The sequence below is a fragment of the Hemiscyllium ocellatum genome, chromosome 14 (genome assembly GCF_020745735.1).
Source record: "Hemiscyllium ocellatum isolate sHemOce1 chromosome 14, sHemOce1.pat.X.cur, whole genome shotgun sequence".
NCBI lineage: Eukaryota > Metazoa > Chordata > Chondrichthyes > Orectolobiformes > Hemiscylliidae > Hemiscyllium > Hemiscyllium ocellatum.
Genome location: NC_083414.1, coordinates 11,954,087 through 11,981,625, shown reverse-complemented (window position 1 = coordinate 11,981,625; position 27,539 = coordinate 11,954,087). Strand labels below are relative to the sequence as shown.

Here is a 27,539-nt window from a genome sequence, read left to right as displayed (position 1 = left end):
CTAAGCTGATCTAATATGGAAGTCATATGGAAGTTATTGGGCTAGTGTAGGTTAGGTAGGATTTGGTCGGCGCAACATCGAGGGCCGAAGGGCCTGTACTGCGCTGTATTTTTCTATGTTCTATGTTCTATGTTCTAATCAGAAAACTTATGTTCTGTGATGTCCAGCTGGCTGACCTTGTTATCATTGCTACACACAACAGAGGCCCTTTGGCCCACCCAGTCTGCGCTGACCTATGACGGTGAATGATAGTCAGTCTCTTTTCTTGAATGGCTCCCTGAACATCTCCTTACTCGGCTCGGTGTTAAATTCTACTCCTGCAGGATGCCTTGCAATGTTTCATTGGGTCAAAATTGCTACACAAGTGCAAACTGTTGTTGCTGCCCTCAGTGTGTTATCCTGGAGGAGTTTAATTAATTCTTTGAGACTTTGGGACAGCTCAACATCTTCCCAGTGCAGGCAAGGCTATGTCAATGAATAATGATCCAGCTATTACCCCCACCAGAGATGGATAGCTCCATTCCATTTGCTGTCGCTCCCCTGGAGTGTTCCCTCCTGATTCTGCATCTTTTCCAAACTGTAATATTTCCTGCTGAACAAAACCCTTTCTTTGCCCAGCTCATTACTGTGGTTACAGTCCAAACTACACACAGATGCCTTCTGTGTGCATTTTAATTATTGCTCCAAATTCCAGAATCCATAACATTGAAAAAAAAAGAGCCGTGATCAAGTTTACTTCATGGAAAATACTTCAGGGTAGCTAAACCTTCCGAGGAAAATGTGAATCAGCCAACCCGTCAATATTTCACTCGCAGTTTGTCATAAATTAATGAAATTCTGGCTGCTTTTTTTATTGATAGGGAAATAACCAGCTTCATTGGCACAGAGATAATTTTGTCAAGCCTGAGCACACGACAGTGATAAATTTAACGAGACTCAGCAGTGCTTGGATTTCAACTGCACCTTGGAGGTTAGACAGGCTGCCTTTCTTTCTGAGGACTGCCAACAAAACTGAACGCCACAGAACATGTTGTGAGGATGGGAAGGTGTCTGGTGGGTACTGAGTGCTGATTTGGTTGTTTCATCTGAGGTGTAAATGGTGTTTTGGACGAGAATGAGCTGGGTGCCTTTGGAGAAAAGCTTGGGAGGCTGCACTTTATTCCACAAGAGTTCAAAGCAGTAAAGGATGACTTGATTGAAGTGTGTATGATCCTGAACTTGAATAAGACAGAACAGGAAACAACGCCCCTTCTCAGCTAAAAACAAAAAAACCAAAAGAACTGCGGATTGTGGAACTATCTCTCTAATGGGTTTTCTTTCTACCGTGTGGCCGTCCAATGTTCATGCATGGCAGCGACTTCCAAGACTCGGAATTAATGCTGGAACTGCCTCGGGATGCTGGTCACTGTGTATGGAATGGTCATGCTGGAAACCAGAAGCAAAAACAAAAATTTGCTGGAAAAGCTCAGCAGGCCTGGCTGCACCTGTGGAGAGAATGCACAGACCTGCTCCGAGTTAACTCTGATTTCTCTTCACAGGTGCAGCCAGACCTACTGAATTTTTCCAGCAATTTCAGTTTTAGCTTCTGGTTTCCAGCATGACCATTCCATACACAGTGACCAGCACTCCGAGGCAGTTCCAGCATTAATTCCGGGTCTTGGAAGTCGCTGCCATGCATGAACATTGGACGGCCACACGGAAGAAAGAAAACCCATTAGAGAGGTAGTTGCGTGGAAAGGATGTTTCTACTTGGGGATCAGTCCACATCTAGAGCACCCCTCTCTAGGGTGTCATGCTTTTAGGACTAAGACGAAGAGAATTATTTTCTCTCTGAGGGTCGTGTGACTTTGGAACTCTCTGCCTTAGAAGGCGGTGAAAGCTGGGTTACTGAGTATTTTTAAGATTGAAGTATCTGATTTTTATTAAGCAAGGGAATCAAAGGTGTAGTAAATGCCAGGGTGGATTTTGAAACACAAATAAATCAACTGTGATCTATTGAACAGTTCAAGGGACTGAATGGTTTATTTCTGCATATAATTTTGGATGTTCACATGTAAGGAGTAATTGAGTGCTCTAATGCTTGGCGTGCGTAGACCCATCAGCTTGTAGGAGGGAGAAAAGACTAAGCTTTGTTTAGAGCCCCAAGTGCCTAGGTCCTGAACTGAATGGGTTAGCCCAGGGGGTTTGTGAATGAACCTTTGTTATCAATGGAGTGGGTTATAGAGAATAGCGTATAATGTGCTTATAACCTCAGGGCACACCACCAATAGCAGCATTGGTACAGCGGGGATGTTGCCACAGTGCAAATAGCCTCTGACAGCTTACAGTTCAGAAGTCAGATGATAAACCTTTTATCCTCAGAAGGATGTGCTCGACCTCTGCACCTTGTCTGTAGCTGTAACGCTGTATTCCGTACTCTGTGCTGCTACCATGATACACTCTGTCTGGTAAAATCTGCCTGTACAGCTTGTAAAACAAAATGATTCACTGTATTTCAAGACACGTGGCAATAAATCAATCAATCAAGAGGTAAAAGCTTTTGTGAAGTACGAACAGCAGAGGCACATTGGGCCAAATGGCCTGTAACTGTGCTATTGACACTAAACAACGATGCAGTGTGTGTGACCTAAAGGTGCAAGCACATAAGAACTCAAGAAGTAGGAGCAGGAGCTGACCATTTGTCCCTGTTTTGTCACTCGCTACTATCACAGCTGATCCTCAGCCTCAACTCCACTTCCCAGCCTCCTGCCTGTGGTTCTGTTTCCCTGAGGGACCAAAAACTTCAGCCTTCAATCTATTCAGTAACACACAAGAACAGAAATTGCTGGAGAAACTCTGCACAGATGTTGCCAGATCTGCTGAGAGAAACAGAGTTATTGCTTTGAGTCCAGTGTGACTTCTTCAGAACCTCCCACTGGACTCAAAACATTAACTGTTTCTCTTCTCACAGGTGCTGCCAGATCTGTTGATTTTCTCTGCTCTTTCTGTTTAAGTGTGTTTAAGACCTCCAGCATCCATAGCTCTTTGTTTCATTTCAATATATTAAATGTTGGAGCATCCACAGTGCTTTAGGTAAAGGAAATTCCAAAGATACGCAAGAGTCTGGAAGAACCTTTCAAGTTCTGGATAGTTTTCATCGGAATTTACCAACAATTGTCAAATGGAACAATGCAATGAACCTTGGATTTCTCTCATTCATTTTTATGGATTCTAATGAAAGCTTTGATTATATAGTGCCTGTAGCAGTATATAAGCCAACTAGGTTTGTAGAACTTCTACAGTGTGGAAACAGGCCATTCGGCCCAATGAGTTCATACTGATCTTCCAAAAAGGACCCAACCCATTCTTGTAATCCTGCAATCCCCATGGTTAATCTACATAGCCTGGACATCCCTGGATATTATGGGCAATTTAGCATGGCCCTAGCCTGCATATCTTTGGACTGTGTGAGGAAAACCAATCAGACATGGGGAGAATGTGCAAACTCCATATAGTCAGTCACCTGAGGCTGGAATCGAATCAGGATCTGCAATCTGGATTGGCACTGCAGTCCCAATTTACTGGCCCCAAAAACCATGTGTTCACATCCACTCAGCAATATAGGCACATTCCTTTCGCAATGTGACATATTACACTCCCACCAGCAGTGAGACCTAATTCTTCATCCAGTGAATGCATGTTTTACTTGCCAGAACCTTCGAATTGGGCATTAGGGATCAGGTGGGTGATACAGGCTGTGTTACAGAAGTGTGCAAGAGCTTAAGACATTGTAAGTGGGCGGAAGCAAACATTTTGAGATGGCACACACCCAAGTCAATACTTCACTTTTGTACTGAGCATGTAAGTCAAGCCCTGTTTCTAGGGGAATTTATGTGGCCTCAAAGGCTGACTGATACACTGCTATCTACCCTCTTCAAAAATAGAAATACTGGGGAAGCCGAGCGAGCTACACTGATATAAATCCTGCCCTTCACACTCTTGGAAACTAGTGTTTCCAGGATTGGACAGAGCCCACCTGCTTCCCTCCTTACTGGGCATCCCTGCCTGTGACTAATATCGCCACCCCCCCCCCGCCAACAAAGCTCTGCCAAGCATTTAGAAAAAACTAAATTGAAACGAAAGTGTCTTGCCCATCACTTTTCAAGTTAGTAGCACACACAGAGTATAAAAGTATTAAAAACTACCCTCTGGAAAAAAAACATTAAACTTGTCAGAGGATAACTCAATGGAATGAGCCAATTTAACCCAAACATATTGTAACAAACTCCAGTGTTAATGGTTCAAGACCAAGTATTCAGCCACCGATCCAATTCAATCAGCTCCACATCATTCAACCACAAACACCACTTCATTCTTTCCATTCCTTTTTGCCTGAAGGTATAACCTTATGTTACAGTTCACCTCCAAGGGCATCAATGGTCTCCAATACTTACCCAATCTGTCACTCTTCATTTGAGAATTGATGAAGTGAATGTTAAGGTTATTTCAAGTGTGCAACTTTGTGGGAGTTTGAGACAGTATGTGTTGATTTCTGTTTGCGTGTGGTTGGGTAGGTATGTGTGTGGTTGTGAATATGCTTGGGTGTGAGTAAGTATGAGTCCGAGTGTGCATGAATGTGAGTGTGTCTGAGTGTGAGTCAGTGTGAGTGAAAGTGTGGGTGCAAATGTGTATCAATGTGAGTGTGGAGTCAGTGTGTGGGTGTGAGAGTGTGCCTGTAGGTGTAGGAGGGAATGAGAATGTTTAAGTGTGAGTGTGTAAAAGTGGGAGTGAAGGTACGAATGTGTTTTCATGAGTGTGGGTGTGAAGGTGTGAGTATGTGTCTGTGAGTGGGTGCGTGTGTGGATGTATGCGTGTGTGTGCAAGGGTGTGTCTGTGCACGCGCGTGTCCATGCATAATCGTGTATGTATGTGTGCATGTGGGTGGTGAGCACCATCTCTGTTGCTCTCATCAGGAGTAGAACCAGGGAGATGCTCTGAAATGCTCCCACACTGTAATTACAAACTGGTTTCTGCCGCATTCCTGGTGGTGATATGGCCATGGTGTGTGACCAGCTCAAGAAAATTCTTCAGCCAAATCCACTCTCCATCTCGAAGATATGCTTTCTGGATTTGGATCACCCTCTCCTAACCCTTGTACTCTGCCTATAATCGGCCCTCCCACAGCTTCAGCTGACTTTATTCACCAAGATATATCAGCCCTGAAGTCGCTTGGCCATCTTCTCAAATCCAATCTCCGAATCGTATTGGCAACTTTCCGCCCAAGCGCGGAACCCAATGGTCAGAACAGAGAATCAGAGAAAAGTTCATTCGCAGAATCCAGCCCAAGATCTCTGGCTGAAAAATGTGTTGCTGGAAAAGCGCAGCAGGTCAGGCAGCATCCAAGGAACAGGGTCTCTGGCACTGAGTCCCAGAATATTCATTATGATTGAGTGTCAATCGCTTCACTTTACCCCAGACACTTGCCCATTATTTCTCATCATCTAATCATCCATTCTCTTGATTCCCTCAGATGAACCTGCCTCCAGCATAATCCCTGACATGGCCAGACCCGAACCACTCGCTGGGTGAATATGATTCTTCCCATCTTACCTTTGCTGCTTTTGCCAAGCACTCCCATTCTTGATCCTTTTGTAAGCAGATCTCTTCGATCCAGACCCCTCACAACTTTGAAAACTTCTGTCAGTTTTCTTAGCCTTTTTCTCTACAAGCACCAAGCTCTCCAACCTATCCTCATTACTGAAGCTGAGTAACATTGGAACACAAGCAGGTCCATCAAGTCTGACCCAGCATTCAACATCATCATGGCTGACTGAATACCTCAACACCTTTTATCAACTACATTCCCACATTGCTGTGCGCCACGAGTAATTATAAATCTATCAATCTCTCCCTCAAACATATTCAAAGACTGAGCTTCCAGAGCATCTGTGGTACAGAGTTCCAAAGACATTGGTGAGGCCACTTTTGGAATATTGTGTGCAATTCTGGTCTCCTCCCTATCAGAAGGATGTTGTGAAACTTGAAAGGGTTCAAAAAAGATTTATAAGGATGTTGCCAGGGTTGGAGAATCTGAGCGAAAGAGAGAGGCTGAACAGCTGGGACTGTTTTCCCTGGAGTGTTGGAGGCTGAGAGGTGACCTTACATGACGTTTATAAAATCATGAGGGGCACGGTTAGGAGAAATAGACAAAGTCTTTTCCCTGGGGTGGGGGAGTCCAGAACTAGAGGGCATACGTTTAGGGTGAGAGAGGAAAGATATAAAAGAGACCCAAAGTGCAACTTTTTCACGCAGAGGATGGTACATGTATGGAATGAGCTGCCAGAGGAAGTGGTGGAGACTGGTGAAATTATAACATTTAAAAGGCATCTGGATGGGAATATGAATAGGAAGGGTTTGGAGGGATATGGGCCGGGTGCTGGCAGGTGGGACTAGATTGGGTTGGGATATCTGGTCGGCATGGACAGGTTAGACTGAAGGGTCTGTTTCCGTGCTGTACATCTCTATGACTCTATTCGCAACCCTCTGAGTTAAAAAAAACACAATTCTTCATCTCAGAGCCAAATGAAATCTCCATTATTTTTAAATTGTTCTCCCTGGTTTTAGACTCACCAGCCAAAGGAAACATCTTACATGTGTCTACATATCCCCCCATCCCCATCTATTCCTTTCGGTATTTAGTAAGTCTCGATTTTGTCAGTTTCAATGAGATTCCCTCATTCCAAACTCTAGAGAACACAGGCCCATTTTGTCCAAATCATTGGACAGTTCCTCCATCCAGGAACATGTCTTTCTAAGGGAAGGAGACCAAAACTGCACAGAGTACTCCAGGAGTGGCCTATCCAAGCTCCTAGACAATTGAAGCCAAGAATTTTTGAATATTTAGGCTGTGCTTTTGCTGCTTCAGAAAGCAAAATGCTCATGTAACTCATCGGAAAGTTTGTTGGATGTGCTGGGTTATGCTGGATATGCTGGTTTATGCTTCGATATCCATGGGCAAGGCTGAGTTCACAACAGACGCACCCCCCAGGAGGTTGGAACTAGGCCGCTCAATGCTCTACCAATTGGTCACAAGGAGAAAATGCCTAAAGTGGAAAATATTCTGCCCTGCCTCAGCCAGTAATAAAGCATTTATTAGTTCAGATGTCATGAGAAAAAGAAATCAAACGCTTTTGGGATGTAGCCTTATAGCCAGAATGCACGCATCTGTACTGTGACGGAGTTTGATTAGTGGGGGCCAGTTTACAAGTCCAAGCAATTTCTGCTGTCCAGATGTTCATACTTACAAATAGAGTGGGATTCAAAAGGAGACGTGTAGCTATGATAAATGAAATCACCTTTTCAGCCTTGGTTCAGTTGGGAGCACTGCGTCAGAATCAGATGGTTGAGGGACCTCTTGCTCTGAGCTATGGTGCCACTCAGCAGGAAGGTGCTGCATGTATACTAACAAATCGATTATAAACCCTGGTCCCTTTAAAATGTACACTTAAGTAACCATTTGTCAAACTTCAACGCATTTCAAAGCCCAACAAACAGAACACACACACGGTGAAGGGGCGTTACAAGGAACATTTACCATTGCTTCAACCCCCACTGCAAAGACTTGAGCATAAAAGATCATGATTGTCACTTCAAACTTGTACTGATGGAGAATAGCCCTGTCAGAGGTGCCTCTGCGTGAGGCATGAAGGCTCCAACTATGCTCTTTGGTATGCATAAGAAAAAGCCATGACGTTATTTTAAAATCAGACTTCACCAGGTTATTGTCCAAAATTATTTAAAATCACAAGCTTTCAGAGTGCTGCTCCTTCATCAGGTGAACTGGACACAGTAAGGCCTAGCACTCCAAAGGCTTGTGGTTTTAAGTGAACCTGTTGGACTATAACCTGGTGTCATGTGACCTCTTGACTTGTCCACCCCAGTCCAACACTGGCAGCTCTATGGTATTATTTTTCAGAGCACCGTGGATCATCCCTGGGCCTCAAACAATACTTATCACTAAAGCAGTAACACCAGAAGGGATTATCTGGCCAATAACTTGGTTCCATTTGTGGCAGCTTGCTGTGCTCATGTTGGCTACTGTGTCTCCTATTTTACAGCAGTGACTACTCCTCAATGGCTGGAGATGCTCTGAGACACTATGGAGTCAGGAAAGGCACAGATATAAATTCATATCATTCTTTTCATGTAGTGGAAAAATGTTAAAATAGATTTACTTAAAAAGTAAGATCTCATCCAGAGAATTGTTTATCTGTTCCATCATAAATAACCTTAAATAATGTCTGTTTTGACATGATTTGGAGATGCCGGTGTTGGACTGGGGTGTACAAAGTTAAAGATCACACAACACCAGGTTATAGTCCAACAGGTTTAATTGGAAGCACACTAGCTTTCAGAGTGTCGCTTCTTCATCAGGTGATGGTTAAACTTGTTGGACTATAACCTGGTGTTGTGTGTTTTGACATGGATAGAGTGTGCACTTTCTGACCTAGTGATTCCATTATTTTCAAGAGTTAATGTCTCCTTGTTAATTGATAAACCTTGTTCCATCCATGAGGGAATCGAACGAGATTAATAAGTTTGTTCTTGGTGTTATCAGGCGCTAATTATTTTTAGAATGGTGAACCATAAGTAATTGCCTTGCAGAGTAGGGATCTGCACCAATTAGTCTCCAGATGGGTATTTCACTATCAGAGGGTAGGAAGAAGCTGAAGGGGAACTCAACTGAACTGTAAAAGACATTTGGGTAGGTGCATGCATAGGAAAGGTTTGGAGGGATATGGGCCAAACACAGGCAAATGGGACTAGCTGAGTTGAGGAAACTTAGAGAGCATGGACAAGTTAGACAGAAGGGTTTGTTTCTGTGCTGTACTATTCTGTGTGTTAGCAACTCTGCTACTCCAACTGGGACTTGAAAATGTCCCATTCACCCAACCTCCACCCCATGCTGTCTCCACAATTCGCCCCCAGTACTAGGGCTCGGTTAGCTCAGTTGGCTGGACGGTTGGTTCGCGATGCAGAATAATGCCAATGTCAATTCCTGCAACAGCTTGAGTCACCATGAAGGAAGTTCCTCCTCTACCACACCTCTTGTCTGAGGAGTGGTGACCCTCAGATTAAATTCGCTACTTGTCCCGGCCCACCCTCACTGACCTCACCCAGAAAGTTGGGAGCCTGTAGAATTCTCTACTACAGAGAGCATTTGAGGCTGAAACATTGAATGTTTTCAAGAAGAGGATTGAGGTAGTTCATAGGAGTTAAAGGGATCCCGCTGCCAGACCTTTCAATTAGGCATTGACTGTACTTGAACAGAGGACCCCCTTCCTCCCACTGGGAAGCCCAATTGGTCTCTACAAGGGGAGATCCTCACCCTTCACTGGGTGAACACCAGTTGAGGCCCTGAAGTGGGAATTAATTGGAGTCCCATCCAAATGGTCAATTTACATAGAACATAGAACATAGAAGGATACAGCGCAGTACAGGCCCTTCGGCCCTCAATGTTGCGCCGACCGAATCCTACCTAACCTATACTAGCCCAATAACTTCCAAATGCCTATCCAATGCCCGCTTAAATGACCATAAAGAAGGAGAGTTCACCACTGATACGGGCAGGGCATTCCATGAACTCACAACCCGCTGTGTGAAGAATCTACCCCTAACATCTGTCCTATACCTACCACCCCTTAATTTAAAGCTATGTCCCCTAGTAACACCTGACTCCATTAGCGGTAAAAGGTTCTTAGTATCTACCCTATCTAAACCCCTAATCATCTTATACACTTCTATCAGATCTCCCCTAAACCTTCTCTTCTCCAATGAGAACAGCCCCAAGTGCCTCAGCCTTTCCTCATAAGATTTTCCTACCATTCCAGGCAACATCCTGGTAAACCTCCTCTGCACTCGTTCTAAAGCTTCCACATCCTTCCTATAGTATGGCGACCAAAACTGCACACAATACTCCAGATGAGGCCTCACCAGAGTCCTATACAACTGCAACATGACCTCAGGACTCCGGAACTCAATTCCTCTGCCAATAAAGCCCAGTACACCATATGCCTTCCTCACAGCACTATTTACCTGGGTGGCAACTTTCAGAGATCTGTGTACATAGACACCAAGATCCCTCTGCTCATCCACACTACCAAGTAGCCTACCATTAGCCCAGTAATCCATCATCTTGTTATTCCTACCAAAGTGAACGACTTCGCACTTAGCTACATTGAATTCCATTTGCCACATTTCCGCCCAGCTCTGCAACTTATCTATATCCCGCTGTAACCTACCACTTCCTTCCTCACTATCCACAACTCCACCGACTTTTGTGTCATCCGCAAACTTGCTTACCCAGCTTTCAAGTCCTTCCTCTAGATCATTTATAAAGATAACAAAAAGCAATGGTCCCAAAACAGATCCTTGTGGTACACCGCTAGTAACTGCGCTCCAAGATGAACATAATCCATCAACTACTACCCTCTGTCTCCTTCCAGCCAGCCAATTCCTAATCCAAACCTCTAATGTATCCTCAATGCCATACCTCCGAAGTTTTAGCATTAGCCTACCATGGGGAACCTTATCGAACGCCTTACTAAAATCCATATACACAACATCTACTGCTTTACCCTCATCCACTTCCTTAGTCACCTTCTCAAAGAACTCAATAAGGTTTGTGAGGCACGACCTGCCCTTCACAAAACCATGCTGGCTATCCCTGATCACGTTATTCCTACCCAGATGTTCATAAATCTTATCCCTTACCATTCTCTCTAAGACTTTGCCCACCACTGAAGTCAGACTCACTGGCCTATAGTTACTAGGGCTATCCCTACTCCCTTTCTTGAACAATGGGACCACATTCGCTATCCTCCAGTCCTCTGGTACTATTCCCGTAGACAATGACGACATAAAAATCCAGGCCAATGGCTCTGCTATCTCCTCCCTAGCTTCCCATAGGATCCTGGGGTAAATGCCATCAGGCCCAGGAGACTTATCTATATTCATCCTTTCCAATATTCCCAAAACCTCCTCCCTGCATATTTCCAGGGCATCCATTCTAATTATTTGTGACTCCATATTCACATCAGCAACAGTGTCCTGACTGTGTGTGTAAAACTCCCATACACCCTTTTGTTCTTTCCAAGGTCATCCAATTTTATTTCTTTCCTTAATTTCTCCTCCCAAGATGTATCATGTTTCTTTCTATTAAGTTACAGCAAATGGACTAACTCTGGCAATGCACCAAGATGGTCCCAAGGATCCTTTTAACTAAAGGAATTCTTGATTCCTGATGAAGGGCTTATGCTCGAAACGTCGAATTCTCTATTCCTGAGATGCTGCCTAACCTGCTGTGCTTTGACCAGCAACACATTTGCAGCTGTGATCTCCAGCATCTGCAGACCTCATTTTTTACTCCTTTTAACTAAAGCTCTGCTACGTTGGAGTACAAACTTGCCAAGGCAGACACCTTCAGCTGCTTTCTTCATGCATGCATATTCACACAGCATCTTGAACGGCTGTCTACTGCAATAGATACTGGCAGCTAGACCAACACAATATGCTCGCAGATCCAGTGGCACCAGCACCCAGGAGTGCTGATGTGGTACAGTGACTCAGTGGTTAGCACTGCTGCCTCACAGCACCAGGGTCCCAGGTTCAAGTCCAGCCTTGGGCGACCGTCTGTGTGGAATTTTGCACATTCTCCCGGTGTCTGTGTGTGGGTTTCCTCCTGGTGCTCCGGTTTCCTCCCACAGTCCAAAGATGTGTGGGTCAGGTGAATTGGTCATACTAAATTGCCCATTAATGTTAGGTGCATTAGTCAGAGGGAAATGAGACTGGGTGGGTTACTCTTCAGAGGGTCGGTGTGGACTTGTTGGGCTAAAGGGCCTGTTTCCACACTGTAGGGAATCTAATCTAATAATCAGTGCCAGCAATGTGACGTTAGGTCAACAGCATTCATTGCCCATCCCTAACTGCCCCTTGAAAAGGTGGTGGTGAGCTGTCTTCCTGAATCCCTGAAGGAAATCTGCTGTCCTTACCTGGTCTGGCCTACATATGACTCTAGACCCATAGCATTGCAATTGACTCTTAATTGCCCTCTGAACAATTAGGGACAGGTTATAAGTGCTGGCCTTACCACAGATCTCCACATCCTGAAGTAAATAAAAAATAAGCCCATGGTACAGGTGGGTAAATACACAGCAGTATTTCGAAGGGATTTTCAACCAACTCATTGTGGCCCAGCAGTAATTCAGCACCCATTATGTTGGCAGAGTAAAGCATGGGCTGAGCATTAAGTGGGCAATTGACTATTTTGGGTGACCAGCCAACAACAACACTTTGCATTTCTGTGGAGGTATAGACCAGAGCAGATCCCCTCAAAATATTTTTAAAGGTAACCTAGACCTTACCTTTTTTTCTTATTTTCAAGGTAAAAGTGAAATGATTAAATTAGATTCTCTACATGTGGAAACAAGCCCTTGGGCCCAACCAGTCTACACCAACCTATTTCCTTCTGACTAATGCACCTAGCCACTATGGACAATTAAGCATGGCCAATTCACCTAAGCTGCACATTTCTTGGACTTCCAGAGTACCTGGAAGAAACCCAAGCAAACACGGAGAGAACGTACAAACTCTATACAGTCACCCGAGGCTGGAATTGAAGCTGGGACCCTGGTGCTGTGAGGCAGCAGTACTAACCACTGAGCCCAAATGCCATGTCCAGGTGCAATGCAACTGGTCAAACTACTCAATGTTAAGCGAAACACAATTTATTTAAACACTGTAATTAAAATCCAACCAAGAGGAATTTAGAATAACAACGCTACTGGATAACTGAACACAGTAATAGATGCAGTAACTATTACTAATTAACTGTTCCAATATAGTAACATCCCATAAACACACCCCTTGGCAAAAAAAGCAAATTTAGACACAGATTCTCACATGCAGTTCTCCAATCCAAAAGGAAAAAACCATCAAGAGAAAATTCAGAAAGAGTCATATCCAGGAGGCAACTCTGTTGAGACCCCACTGGCTTCTAAAGTGATTGAGAAACCAAAACCAAGAAATCCTGATCTGAGAGAGCTGGCTGCACCCATTCAGGCTGTTAAGCCAAAACCAGAGGCCTCCCAAGCTGTTTACTCGAGTGATCTTCACTAGCCAGCATGGCGCCTCTTGTTCAATCTCTGTCTTAAAAGAAACCAGGACAAAATAATCTCAAAGCCACAGCATCATCAGATGTATGGACTTTTACCCATGCAATCTTGCTTTCCACGAATATTGCCAAACCATAATTCACACTAAGCCATGTGAGTCAGTAATAGGTCAAGCGGCCAACATTCTCTCTCACTTTTCTGGTTGTAATGAGGACCTCCAAGGTCTGTATGTAGCCACACAGCTTCGAGAGAAAATTGCTAATACATTGCAATTATCACAGAGGTAAGGCTGACCAGGAACTCTCCGACTCTCTCACCTGCTGTACATGTATTGGAAGGATTTACAGGTTGATCATTGGCCTGTTTGATTGCAATTTGACATGTTTCCATAGTCCATAAATCCTGACCCCAGAGCTTCTAGCTCAGAGGAAACTAATTTCTGTACCAGGAAACCTTCTGGATGTTAAAGGGATAGGTTCTACAGAGCATCTTAAATGAGGATGTAAGAGGGAGGCATTTAGAGAATTCCAGAATTTGGGACTTAGATAGCTGAAAGAATGGCACTTTTGGTACAATGGTGGGAATTGGAAATACAATAAATGTGAGATTTGGAGAACCACAGGTTGGATTACACAGATAGCCAAGACAATTGAGTCTCTACTGTCAAAGGTCTTGGGAGATACAATAACATTGATCCCTGAAAGTTGCCATCCAGGTTGGTAAGGTTATTAAGAGGGCATATGGTCTGTTAGCTTTTATTAGTTTTGGTTTGAGTTTTGGAACCATGAGTTCATGCTGCAACTATACAAAACTCTGTTGCACCTGCACTTGGAGTACTGTGTATAGATCTGGTCACCACATTATAGGAAGGATGTGGAAGCATTGGAAAGGGTTGGGAGGAGATTTACTACAATGTTGCCTGGAATGGAGGCAAGTTCCTACGAGGAAAGGCTGAAGGACTTGAGGCTGTTTTCATTAGAGAGAAGAAGGTTGAGAGGTGACTTAATTGAGACATATAAGATAATCAGAGAGTTAGATAGAGGGGCAGGGAGATTTTTTTTACCTCGGATGGTGATGGCTAACACGAGGGGGCACAGCTTTAAATTGAGGGGTGATAGATATAGGACAGATGTCAGAGGTAGTTTCTTTACTCAAAGTGTAGTAGGGATGTGGACACATTGCCTGCAACAGTAGTGGACTCTCTAACTTTAAGGGCATTCAAATGGTCATTGGATAGTCATATGGATGAAAATCGAATTTTGTGGGTTAGTTGGGCTTCAGATTGTTGCACCGACCTGTGAAACCATCAAGGGCCAAAGGGCCTGTACTGTGCTGTAAGGTACTATGTTCGCTAATTCGTAAGCAACACTGTCAGCATTTACTGTCTAAAGAGCAGCTAAGAGTTAACCAGTTTGCTTTGGGTTTGGAGTCACATACAGGGCAGAGCAGATAAAGATGCTTCCTTAAGGGGCATTATCAACCCAAAACAAAAACTGAAATTGCTGGAAAAACTCAGCGGGCCTGGCAGCCATCTGTCGAGAGAAATTAGAGTTAACGTTTTGGATCTCATGATCCTTCTGGATTCTGAAGAAGGGTTACTGGTTCCAAAACATTACCTCTGCTTTCTCGCCATAGATACGGCCAGACCTGCTGTGTGTTTCCAGCAGTTTTGGCTTCGGTTTCTGATTTCCAGCAGCCACTGTTCTCTGGCTTTATGTTGATTAGCGAACACGATGGGTTTTTAACGCCAATTAACATGACTGTAGTGAAAGGCTGGATTTTATATTCCAGGTCAGGCAACCAATAGCAAAAATGTAAAGATGGGGTAATGACAAAGGGAGGTCATGTGATGACACCTCCAGAGATATGTCCAACCAAAGTTAACAGCTCAAAGGTGAGACAGTAACGCAGAGAGGCCAGGAATCAAAGCTGCACTTTTGAATTTTGGAAGAAAGCATTTTTGTTCCAAAAATTGTTTGTTTTCTCAAGCTGGGACAGCACAAATGACACATTTGCCCATCACAAATTGACTGCTTCACACATCATTCAGTGACAATTTTGGCACTAGTGAACAAAATTTAATTTAATTCAGGATTTGCCTTTATAAGATTTGGCCTCAAACTGTGGTTTTGTTAACTCACCAGTGTAGCTGCCAGACGGACCCTTCAGAGACAAAAAAACTGCAGATGCTGGAATCCAGGGTAGACAGGCAGGAGGCTGGGAGAACACTGCAAGGAAGGCAGCATCAGGAGGTGGAGAAATCGATGTTTTAGGTGTAACCCTTAAATGTTGATTTCTCCACCTCCTGGTGCTGCCTGGTTTGCTGGGTTCTTCTAGCCTGCTGCTAGACTAACCCTTCACTGCAGTATTGAGGGAGTGCTTTATAGTTGCAAACTTCCAGATGAGTCATTAAAACATTTGTAGGCTAATAATATCTTTGCTCTAGATATAGCAACTGAGCATATGCAAAAGGAACTGTCTCATAGCGACATCAAGAACTGGAGTACGGTTTGGTAAGGCTGCCGGTTGGATGCCCTCTATTTACATGGTGGCTCAGTGGTTAGCACGGCTGACTCACAGCACCAGAGGCTGCAGGTTCAATTCCGCCCTCAGGCAACTGTCTGTGTGGAATTTGCACATTCTCCCCACGTCTGCATGAGTTTCCTCCCACAGTCCAAAGGTGTGCAGGTTAGCTGGACTGGCCATGTTAAATTGTCTGTAGTGTGCAGGGATGTGGAGGCTAGGTGGGTTAGTCAGGAGAAATATTGGGGTAGGGTGGTAGCTCTTCACAGGGTTGGTGTGGACTCATTGGGTAAAAAATGAGGTCTGCAGATGCTGGAGATCACAGCTGCAAATGTGTTGCTGGTCAAAGCACAGCAGGCCAGGCAGCATCTCAGGAATAGAGAATTCGACGTTTCGAGCATAAGCCCTTCATCAGGAATAAGCTTATTCCTGATGAAGGGCTTATGCTCGAAACGTCGAATTCTCTATTCCTGAGATGCTGCCTGGCCTGCTGTGCTTTGACCAGCAACACATTTGCAGCTGTGGACTCATTGGGCCTGCTTCCATTGGGATTCTATGAACATCCTCCGTAATTAAAAACAGAAATTTGCTCCAGATATCTTTCTCCAGTAATATTTACTTTTGTTTCAAGATCTCCAGCACCCATCGTTCTTTGTTTAATCCTCTGCAAATAGTTATGTTTGGTAAAGCCTGACAAGAGTATAGATCTAACGTGAGTCTACCTTTTCCCTGCTCCAGCCAGTGCACAAATGTCCCTCTGCATTACTCTGAAGAAATATAGGAGAAGTGTCCCTATTACGCTGCTCCACGTGGTTTCCTTAAACAAGCTCACTGAAACAGATAATCAAGTCATTACCACGTAGTTGTTTGTGGGATCTTGCTGTCCACAAATTGGCTGCCGTGTTGCTCACATTTCAGAAGGTATTGAAATCCAATACTATATTCTGAGGTCATGAAAAATGCGTTAAATTGCAAGGCTTGACCATACACTTAACAATGACCAATGGGTCCGAGTGACAACTCGGGTGGATGGCTGGGAGGGCAGCGGGTAATGAATGTGAAGAACCTTGTGCAGGAGGAGATTTAGACGATGAGAATTGGTCTCCTTTGTGGCTTCAACTTGGGAGGCCGATCAGGAGAGTTTTAGCTAAAAAATCAAAACCTTGACATGAACATTATTTCTGAACAATTTCCTACATGAAATATGATACTGATTTGTACAGAATGGAAAATACTGACGTGCAGTCTGTAACCTATTGTGTTACTGCCACATATCGTTGGCAAACACCGAGACTTGGAAAAACTTAATAAAAGAAAACTTTTTTTTTACATAGGAACTCTTGGATGTCCAAGAAGCCAAAAATTAATATTTCGTGGATTCCCAAAATGAAAAAGAATTGTCAGATAAGAGGAACTTCAAAGGAACTACTCAGGGCCTGTGCCCTGACCTCAGGAAGTAGTTAAAGTTCACTTATGAAACAAATGGTAAGTCAGAGCCAACTCTGTCCATAGAGGAAGCAATCCATTCTATAATTAAGACCAATAGAAGAGTATAAAGTGAATCCCTGCCATGAATCAATGCTATGCATTGAACAATACCATTTAGTTCACAGCCTCATCCACTCCAGTGTCTAACAACTGTGTGTGTGGGTGAAACACTAACAATTTAGGCATGCTCTCAACATCTCAAAACTTTTCTGTTGACTTCAGCTGTGCTCGGAGAGCAGGAAATCCAAAATTTATCTTCCTTAGAACAAGGGAGATGTAATAGATATTCAAAATGACAAAGGCGTTCGATGGAATAAACAGGGGGGAAACTTTTTCTACTATATCAGTGGGTTCAGTAATCAGAGGGATGCAGGCTGGAGATAGTTTCCCCAAGGAGGTCATTTCCCCAAGGTAGCTGAGTCCAAAACCTGACAAAGGACTAATGCTCCGAAAGCTTATGATTTTAAATAAACCTGTTGAACTATAACCTGGTGTCATGAGACTTCTGACTTGGTCACCAATTATACACGTATGGAGTCAGATATTACGAGGGGGCATAGCTTTAAATTAAGGGGTGGTAGGTATAGGACAGATGTTAGGGGTAGATTCTTTACTCAGCGAGTCATGAGTTCATGGAATGCCCTGCCAGTAACAGTGGTGGACTCTCCCTCTTTATGGGCATTTAAACGAGCATTGGATAGGCCTATGGAGGAAAGTGGGCTAGTGTAGGTTAGGTGGGCTTGGATCGGTGCAACATCGAGGGCCGAAGTGCCTGTACTGCGCTGTATTTTTCTATGTTCTATGTTCTATATACAGAATATCTCACATTGACGACCTTTCACACTCACACTGTGAGGTTTGCACTGTGACTGTGTGACTCCTATGGATTGGAACTGACACATTTACAACAGCAACATCCTCCAGAAACACAGCAATACTCTCCAAAATTTGCATTTGTTCTCCCCTCACTTTGTAAGGTCGAGTGATGCGATAAAAACATTTAACTGGCACAGAACTTCGGCATAAAATCCAGGCCGACACACCAGTTCAGTATGGAGACAGTGCTACATTGTCGGTGAGATTCTCTTTCAGATAAGTCATTAAAATTAGGCCCCTGTCTAGTTTGAGATACACGCAAGAGCTTCCCTGGCACTATTTTGAAGAGTTGTGTTTGATGTGTTTGATCTCAGTTGGACTATTGCATACAATCCAGGCACCACAGGCTGTGCATTCATTGGAGAGAGTGCGGAAGCGATTCACAATAATTTGAATCAGCAAGTAGGGTAAGTAAGGAGGAAAGGAAGGAAAGCAAACCACTGGAGAAACACTCTGCCAGGGACGTGCCGATACCAGGATAGAAGCCAATGTGTGCCGAGGCAGAGCTGCCAAAAAGCAGAGAGTTATCTGTCAGGATCCACTAGCAGGGCTAGCTGCTACAGAGGTTACAATGCAGGATGGGGTGGGGGAATGAAGAGGAGGTGGGGGCACAGGACTGAGCTGAAAGAGGGGGAGATTGCAAGGGGATGGCATGGGTTACAATGGAAGGCAAGTGGGAAGCTGTGACGGCAAGTTGAAGGCATTCGGAGAGGCTGCAAAGAGGAGTGGGGAGAGGAGGAATTGGTAAGGAGGGTGGGCGGGAGAAAATGGGAGTGGGAAGAGGGGGAAAGGGAAGTTGTAGAAGAGAGAGCTTGGATTTAAACCAATGGAATACTCAGCAGGCTCAGGGTCCAGCAAACTGGAAAATACTGAGGGCAGAAATTCCTTTGAAATGGATGTCGAGTCTCTAGTATGTGGCTGCAAACATTCAGGAGATTCAAGATAAAGGGAAATTAATGAATATTCTGCTAATTGTTAAATTTAAAATCAGAGACTGAGGTCTTAGATGCAATAAATAAGGCTGTTATTCACTATTTGAAGTTTTGTGAATACGTGATGGAATTGTGTCAGTTAATACTTCACCAGTCAGTATTTAGGGTGATTGCTTTTACATGTAGAAAAATATCAGTTATTTTGAAAATAATTTTCTGAATGTATGCTGTTGGCTGGTGCCAATCCAAATACTGGGATGTCTAATATATGAATTCTCACCTTCTGTGTTGTGGCTTTGCGCTGAATTGGTAATTATTGAGGATGTTGATGAATTTTTCTAATTCTGTTTCTGCATGAGCCTAAATATGCCTATGTCAACACAAGAGCAACAATACTGTCGCTATGTGACTGCATCAACGAATAGGATTAGGGAGAATGCAAACAGAGCCTCTCAAAACTAAAAAACAAACAGCTCTTGAAATCAGAAGCTGTCGTTTAAGGTAAGCCCGCAAGCAAAAGGTTCGTACCCTCACACACACAATACAGAATCACATCTTGTAGTTAATCAAGGGCACGCTATTGATTTAAAGAATTGCCAAAATCAATTCTTTGTAGTTTTTAATGATTATATTATGGAGCCTTTTAAATCCTCAATATGCTCAAATTAATCTGTTTTATTTGTGCTCCAATCTCCAGATTTTCAAAATATCAAGTTTGTTGCAATCTCAGCTTTTATCCAGTCTCTCTTTACATTCTCCATGAAAAGGTTCTAGACCTTTCACTGAAGTTGTCTCAGTGAAACCAAATGCTGTCTCCCCCATGCCAGCCATGTTATAATCAGATCTCTAAGCATCTAAATAATTGGTCAAACAATGTGGTAGCCTGTACCTTATTATTTCAAAATCACGATAATTTCTACAAGCTTCTGAAAATGAGAAAGCGTTGCTTCCTGCTGCTGGAAGTTGTTAAGCATAGAAGCATTCCATGCATGTCTTTAGTTTAAAAAGCTTAGATGGGCCAAAATTAAACCGTGCAGTTGTTTAAAGATTGTAATCTCTCACGGTTTCAGGTGTCCTTCAAATCCCTTGGTTGGATCAGTGCCTCGATATCGTCCCTGCACAGATGGATGTGGTAGACTGTGAAATTACTCTGAATGTAAAAATCTACTTCATGATCAGAATTACAAATTCTAATTGGAACTTAATTTCGGAAGTATATTAGACGTAGCTCCAACACCAGAAAATCTCAACGACTCAAAGACCAGGAGGAAATGCAAACCTTTCTGGGGAGAGGGCAGTGGCAAAAGTCAGTAACTACTTGGGACAAGAAATAATTAATGATTAATAGTTTTTAGGTGAAGGGTCATAATTGTTTGCATATATATATGTGTGTGCATTATGCAGGGATGTATTTGTGGAACATCAGGTTTGTAAAAGTCAAATTAAAAAAAGATGAGCAGCGAAATACTTGATGCAATTTAATTTTGATCCCAATCATTTGATTTATTGATAACGTTAACCCATTTAAAATGAATTGCTGATTTTTAGGACAGAAAGGTTTGCGGTGGGCGGGGGTGGGGTTCATGACATACTGTCTCAAGGAATGGCAGTGCTGCCAGTGACTGAAGAGAATCATGCCATGTGTTGGCTGTGTTCTTAAACTGTCACAGTCAATCTGAAATTCTGAAATTCAAGGGCACGCTACCGATTTAAAGAATTGTCAAAATCAATTCTTTGTAGTTTTTAACGATTATATTACATTCGGACCATTATCTGTAATATGAGGACTGCGTTGTGAGAGGCTGAGTACTGTGCGTGTGAGACAGACTGCATTATGTGTGAGCGAGTGTGCGAGATGTCATTGTGCTGTTGATTGCAGTGAGTAGGTAGCAGCAGTTAGTAATGCACAACGCATGAAGAGAGTCACACAGTTATATAAAAAGATCTGGGTCACCAACAGCCATGTATTTTACACATGAAACAATGTTGGGCCTTAAATATCCCAAGGTGAAATTACAAGAAAAATCACTCACAACTCAATTGCCATAGCTCCTTCCGATATTGATTTGAATAGCTGGTTTGCAATGCAATACTAACAGCGATGCTAACAATTCCTGTACCAGCTGACATGATTTGGACATTAGATACCCTACAGTGTGGAAACAGGCCCTTTGGCCCAACAAGGCCACACTGACCCTCCAAAGAGCAACCCACTGCCCCTAACACTACGGGCAATTTAGCATGGCCAATTCACCTAACCTGCACATCTTTGGACTGTGGGAGGAAACCGGAGCACCTGGAGGAAACCCACGCAAACACGGGGAGAATGTGCAAACTCCACACAGACAGTTGCCCAAGGCTGAAATTGAACCCGGGTCCCTGGTGCTGTGAGGCAGCAGTGCTAACCACTGAGCCACCATACCACCCCGGTGTTGGACTGAGGTGCGCAAAGTTAAGAATCACACAACACCAGGTTATAGTCCAATAGGTTTAATTGGAAGCACTAGCTTTCAGAGTGTCGCTTTTGGCTGAAACGTCGATTTTCCTGTTCCTCGGATGCTGCCTGACCTGCTGTGCTTTTCCAGCACAACTCTAATGTGGACTCCTCTATAAATATGTTGACTTTACCTCACAGGCACAGAGGAAAAGGCCAGCTTATAAATATGGAATCCTCACTTTGTGAAAGCAAGCCATTTGGCCCATCAAGTCCACACTGACCCTCTGAAGGGTGCACCATCCTGACATACCCCACCCCTGCCCTATCCTTGTAAACCTTGCATTTCCCATGGCTTATCTACCCAACCTGCACATCTTTGGACTGCGAGGGGAAACTGGAGAACCCACAGGAAACCCACGCAGACAAATGAGAATGTACAAACCCCGCACAGACAGCCTGAGGCTGGAATCGAACCTGGCTCCCTGGTGTTGTGAGGCCACAGTGCTAACCACTGAGCCATCAGACCCCTATAGGCTTGGATCCCCAATTGCCCATTGAAATAAGCAGCGAACAAGCAAACATGTGCTGCTGCTGCTGCTCAACATAGACAAACTGAGTGCAAGGATTTGGACAGGAGGAAAACCACAATGAATGACAGTGATAAATAGCCCACAGTAAGAAATTCATTTGAATGAAAATTGATAAGTTCACTGACAGGTATCTTAGGAGCAGATGTTGCATTCCCATTACTTTATAGCAGCGAGTCCTAATTTTGCTGCGCTGACAATCTTGAAAACTCAATTACTGTTTTCTTCATACACATAGACACAGACACACGCACACATGTTGGGAACCATAAGTTCTTGGTATTCAATTTATGCCACTCGATGCAACAAGATCGTGGGAGTGACCACATCCAGCTGCGCACTCAACACGGGAATTTCTCGCTTTCGTATCATCAAGTGTATCACGTTTTAACACTGGGAAAACCTGATCCTGGAAACTCTGTCCTTGTTGGGACCTCAGCTCCTTTAGTGAGGCTCATGTGGATCCACTGTGTGCGTGGTTTTTACATTAAAGCCGGGTAATAGTATTCCTTGCCTCTTAATGTTCTTTCCACCCAAGTCGTACAATGCTGTTTGAAAGGCAGTGGAATCAGGTTTATAATCAGAGACTGAGACAGTACAGAAAACACACTGCAGCCCACTGAGTCTGTATCTCCAAAAATACACAATCAACATCAGTCCTGTGTTCCAGCACTAAGTCCATAGTCTTGAACACTATGACATTGCAAGTACTTAAAAGTTCTGAGAATACTGGTCACAATTACCCTCCGAGGCAATGACTTCCAAACACTGACCACCCTCTGGATGAAAATGTTTCACCTCAAGTCCCTCGAAACCTCCTGCCTTTCACCTTAAAATTATGCCCCCACCCCATGTTATTGATCCTTTGACTAAGGGAAACAGCTGCTTTCCATTCATCCTGTCCACGTCGCTCGTAATCTTATACCCTTTTATCTCCTCAATCTTACCTGTTCCCAAAAAAACAACCTGAACCTTTCCAGTTTCCATTCACAGCTAAAGTGCTCCATCCCAGACAACATCCTGGTGAACCTCGTCTGCACCCCCTCCAGGATTTTTCGATAAAACAAAGGGGATAGCAGACTGTGCTACCATGGTCCTGAGTACCCTGGGTTTAAATGGGTAAAACTAGCCAGGACGTCAGCAAGTTATAAACTATGAGTGTAATGTTACATGTGTGTCATATACTAATAAACCAGATCATAGAATTCCTACAGTGTAAAAGCATGCCATTGGCCAATCCTCCTAAACTGCACATCTTTGAACTATGGGAGGAAACCCACACAAACACAGGGAGAATATACAATCTTCACACAGACAGTCAAATCCTTCCTATACTGCATTGACCTGAACTGCACACAATACTCCAGTAAGTAATTTTGCTAAAATCCTTGTCTCTTTTAATCTCCTATAAGTCTATATTCCTTTATCATCATTGTTTTTATTTAAATATGATTCAGCTTAAATACTATATTCCAACTGATACTTCATAGTTCGAAGTCTGCACTACTTTTTAAAGACTTTTCAATGCAATTGTTTAAGGAGATACACAGTTACTTGTCTTGTTCACAGAGATTCTAGAAAGGGCCAAACCAACATAAAACTCATCATAATGTCTCGTGCAAAAGTTTATAACACCTCTGCAGGTGAAACGCAATAAATTGTTGGAACGACTTGTTCAAAACTGACTGAAAAATCTGTGACACAGTGGGGTTAGCACTGCTGCCTCCCAGTGTTAGAGACCCAGGTTCAATTCCAGCCTCGGGTGACTGTCTGTGTGGAGATTGTATATTCTCCCTGTGTTTGTGTGGGTTTCCTCCCATAGTTCAAAGATGTGCAGGTTAGGAGGATTGGCCAATGGTTATGCAGGGATAGGATGAGTCTGACAGGGAGGATTGGTGTGGTCTTGATGGGCCAAATGGCATGCTTTTACACTGTAGGAATTCTATGATCTGGTTTATTAGTATATGACACACATATAACATTACACTCATAGTTTATAACTTGCTGACGTCCTGGCTAGTTTTACCCATTTAAACCCAGGGTACTCAGGACCATGGTAGCACAGTCTGCTGTCCCCTTTGTTCATCTTATCTGATCTAATTAGCTCATATGGACACCAGCCTATTTACTTATGAGGTAGGGCTGTGAAATCACTCGTATGATACTAGCAATAAGGCGTTTATAATTCCTGGTGAAACGTCTCCAGCTACTGTTTTATCGAAAAAAAGGAAAGCAATTTAAATAAAATGATAAACAATGATGCAGTAGAAAAAGATATTTTATACTATTATGCACAAGAATTTGGGACTGGATGTGCTGGGGCTCCATTATAAGGTTCAACCTTAGACCTGAAAACCAATAATGAGGCTATTTTTGGAATGATGCATTCAGTTCTGGTCTCTCTGCTATAGGAAAGATGTTGGTAACTTGAAAGGATGCAGAAAAGATGTACAAGGACTTTGCTGGAACTGACAGGGAGGCTGAAAGAGCTGGGGATATTTTCCCGAGAACATCAGAGGCTGAGGGGTTTATAAAACATGAGGGACATGGATAGAGTGCATAGCCAAGGTCTTTTTTCCCAGGGTAGGAAGACCAAAATTAGACAGCATAGGTTTAAGGCGAGAGTGGAAAGGTTTAAAAGGGACCAAAGGGGCACTTTTTCGCTCAGAGAGTGGTGCGTGTGTGGAATGAGCTGCCAGAGGAAGTGGTGGAGGCTGATCTAATTACAACATTTAAAAGGCATCTGGATGGGTATATGAATAGGAAGGGTTTAGAGGGATATGGGCCAAATGCTGGCAAATGGGACTAGATTAGTTCAGGATATCTGATCGGAATGGATGAGTTGGCTGAAGGGCCCATTTCTGTACTGTCCATCTCTATGAACTAGCACTGTTTTTTTGGGTAACACTCCCACCTTTTAGAAAGGACGTTGTGGTTTCAAAACCCCACTCCAATGATACACCACTGAAGGAGTACTACATGGTTGAACGTGCTCCATTCCAATAAGATAAAAAACCTAAGATCCAGCTTCCTTCCCACCAGGCCATTTGGAGAATCAGCAAGAGAGTTCTCCATGTTGGCTTGACCCTTCAATCAATGTCATTATCACACTGCGCTCTGTGGCAGCTTGCTGTGCACAAACTGGCTGCCATGTTTCCTACCTTTATAACAGTTACTCTGGGATTGCAGATGCAATCTGTTTCTGGAAATTGTATCACATGCTATTCCCTGCGCTCCAATCATTATTCAGCCAATTGAAATATTCATCCATGTGATGTAATGCCTTCCTACACCAGCTGGAAAGAGAGGAGACTCATTACCCAACTCGATGCTGCTCCACTACAGACCAAACATCCCCCATTTTCAGTACTTTTATCTCTGGGAGAAGAGGACTGTTCAAAGAAAATAACAAACTAAAATCTTTATGATCCTCCCTGTGATTGTCATCTCCAGGACTGTGTGGAACAAACTAATCTTAGAGGGTTGGCAACACCACTGGCTTCACTGTCAAAAGTATCTCATTAGAAACTGAAGCGTTTGGAATTTTCTGAAGGGCGTTATGTTAATGAACTGTTTCTTTCCTGTTCGACTGCAATCTCTTGGCATTGGAAGATAGCGACAGCTACTGAGCACCATTGCAAAAACAAACTAAAAGCTAAAGTGTATGCCTGGAATAATTTAAAGTCATAGTGGGTACGTCAATGACACTGGTTCAGTCTTGATGCTACCCATGATGGGAAAGAACGAGGCAAATGGTTCAGCACTAACTTTTATCTCTGCGTGTGTGCAATCCATTCATTTTCCTGGTTTATTTAGCATCCTACTGTTTGTTTTTCCAAGCTGTCCATTTATTTCAGTTGGACGTGGGCTTATTTTCTCTGTGGCTGTAATTATTTAACAGAAACCTTCCCTTTATTTTGTTAAGCTGCATTCAGACATTGCGGTGATGTATGAGGGAAATCAGCGCAATTAAAGCAAATTGAGCTCGATTGACAAGTCCAGACTCTTGTTCCCTGGGTCTCCAGCTTGCTGGGGCCTTGCAGGTGGCAGCAGACTGAGACAGACATTGAGAGATGTTTGCGAATATTTGGAGTTAGTTGGAGGTGGGGCCTGAGGAGGTGGTGAGAAGAGGGTAGCTAGACAATTGTGTGGTGTTGAAAGTTAAAAATCATGCAACACCAGGTTATAGTCCAACAGGTTTAATTGGAAGAACTAGCTTTCGGAGCGCTGCTCCTTCATCGGGTGGTTGTGAAGTTGGGTGAGTGGCCTGAAGGCCAGAGAGAAACTGAGCTGAGAGGAAGATTTCCCAGGAGGGTGAAACAATTGCTAAAATCTGTGAATGCTCAGCGTTGGTCTGACTCATGTATAATCTTATAATGGAGCTCCAGCACATCCATTCCCAAATATTCGATCACTAGTTTGTTTTCGCCTTTGGGTTTCTAAGGCTGCTGAGGCATCTTAGTAAACTATAAGTTTCACACTTCACCTGGCAGCTCAGCTGGTAGCACTGCTACCTCACAGCGCTTGGGACCTGGGTTCGATTCCAGCCTCAAGCGGCTGTCTGTGTGGAGTTTGTGTGTTCTCTTTTTCGGTTTCTCTCACAGTCCATAGATGTGTGGGTTAGGTAGATTGGTCAGGCTAAATTGGTATTTGCAGATACAATCTATTTTGTGTGCTTTTTGAACAATCTGTTGGCAGTCAGTCCATGTGACATTTTATAGATTCCTACTTTGGAAATAGAACCAGTCTGACTCAAAGTTGGAATACAGACAGACTCTAACCTCTCACCTTTAATACATTGTTTGAGCTAAGATATCACTTTTCTTTTATAAAACCTTAAGTTATCTAGGGACTGTGACTTGAAAGAAGTTCTGAGATTTACATGTTCATGACTTGAAACCTGCACTCCCCCATTCTAAGTGACTAAAGACTGAACAGCAATCTAATTTCCTCATTTCCTCTCTCCCTACCTTATCCCAGTTCCAACCTTCCAACTCAGCACCATCCTCATGACATGTCCATCTTCCTTCCCATCTATCCATTCCACCTTCCTCTCTGATCGATCACCATTACCCCGCCTCCATCTATTTATCACATGCTCAGCCACCTTCCCCCCAGCCCCACCCCCTCTCCCATTTATCTCTCAAACACCCCCCACCCACCCCAGCCCACAAGCCTTATACTTGATGAAGGGCTCTTGCCCGAAATGCCGATTCTCCTGCTCCTCGGATGCAGCCTGACCTTCTTTTCCAGCACCACACTCTCAATTCTGATCTCCAGCATTTGCAGTCCTCACTTTCTCTTAGCAATCTCGGTTTCTCCTTATTTGATTAGATTAGATTACTTACAGTGTGGAAACAGGCCCTTCAGCCCAACAAGTCCACACTGACCCTCCATTCCCCTACATTTACCCCTTCACCTAACACTATGGGCAATTTAGCATGGCCAATTCACCTAACCTGCACATTTTTGGACTGTGGGAGGAAACCGGAGCATCCGAAGGGAACCCACACAGACACGGGGAGAATGTGCAAAACTCCACACA

At 43.6% G+C, this 27,539-nt stretch overlaps 1 protein-coding gene and 1 long non-coding RNA gene across 4 annotated transcripts in view; one reads left to right on the top strand and one right to left on the bottom strand.

Annotated features, from left to right (window-relative positions):
• Positions 1-27,539, bottom strand: part of sema3bl (sema domain, immunoglobulin domain (Ig), short basic domain, secreted, (semaphorin) 3bl) — a 189,683-nt gene that overhangs the window by 119,098 nt on the left and 43,046 nt on the right. The window lies entirely within an intron of this gene.
• The window catches only part of LOC132822242 (uncharacterized), an 81,820-nt gene that overhangs the window by 25,478 nt on the left and 28,803 nt on the right, over positions 1-27,539 (top strand). Inside the window, exons 2-4 of one of the 2 annotated variants that reach the window (XR_009645427.1) lie at positions 17,009-17,159; positions 19,330-19,471; positions 20,041-20,415. This is a non-coding gene — a long non-coding RNA (uncharacterized LOC132822242). Of the gene's footprint in view, positions 1-17,008; positions 17,160-19,329; positions 19,472-20,040; positions 20,416-27,539 lie in introns of those variants that run through there. The other variant, XR_009645426.1, reaches the window with a different exon arrangement.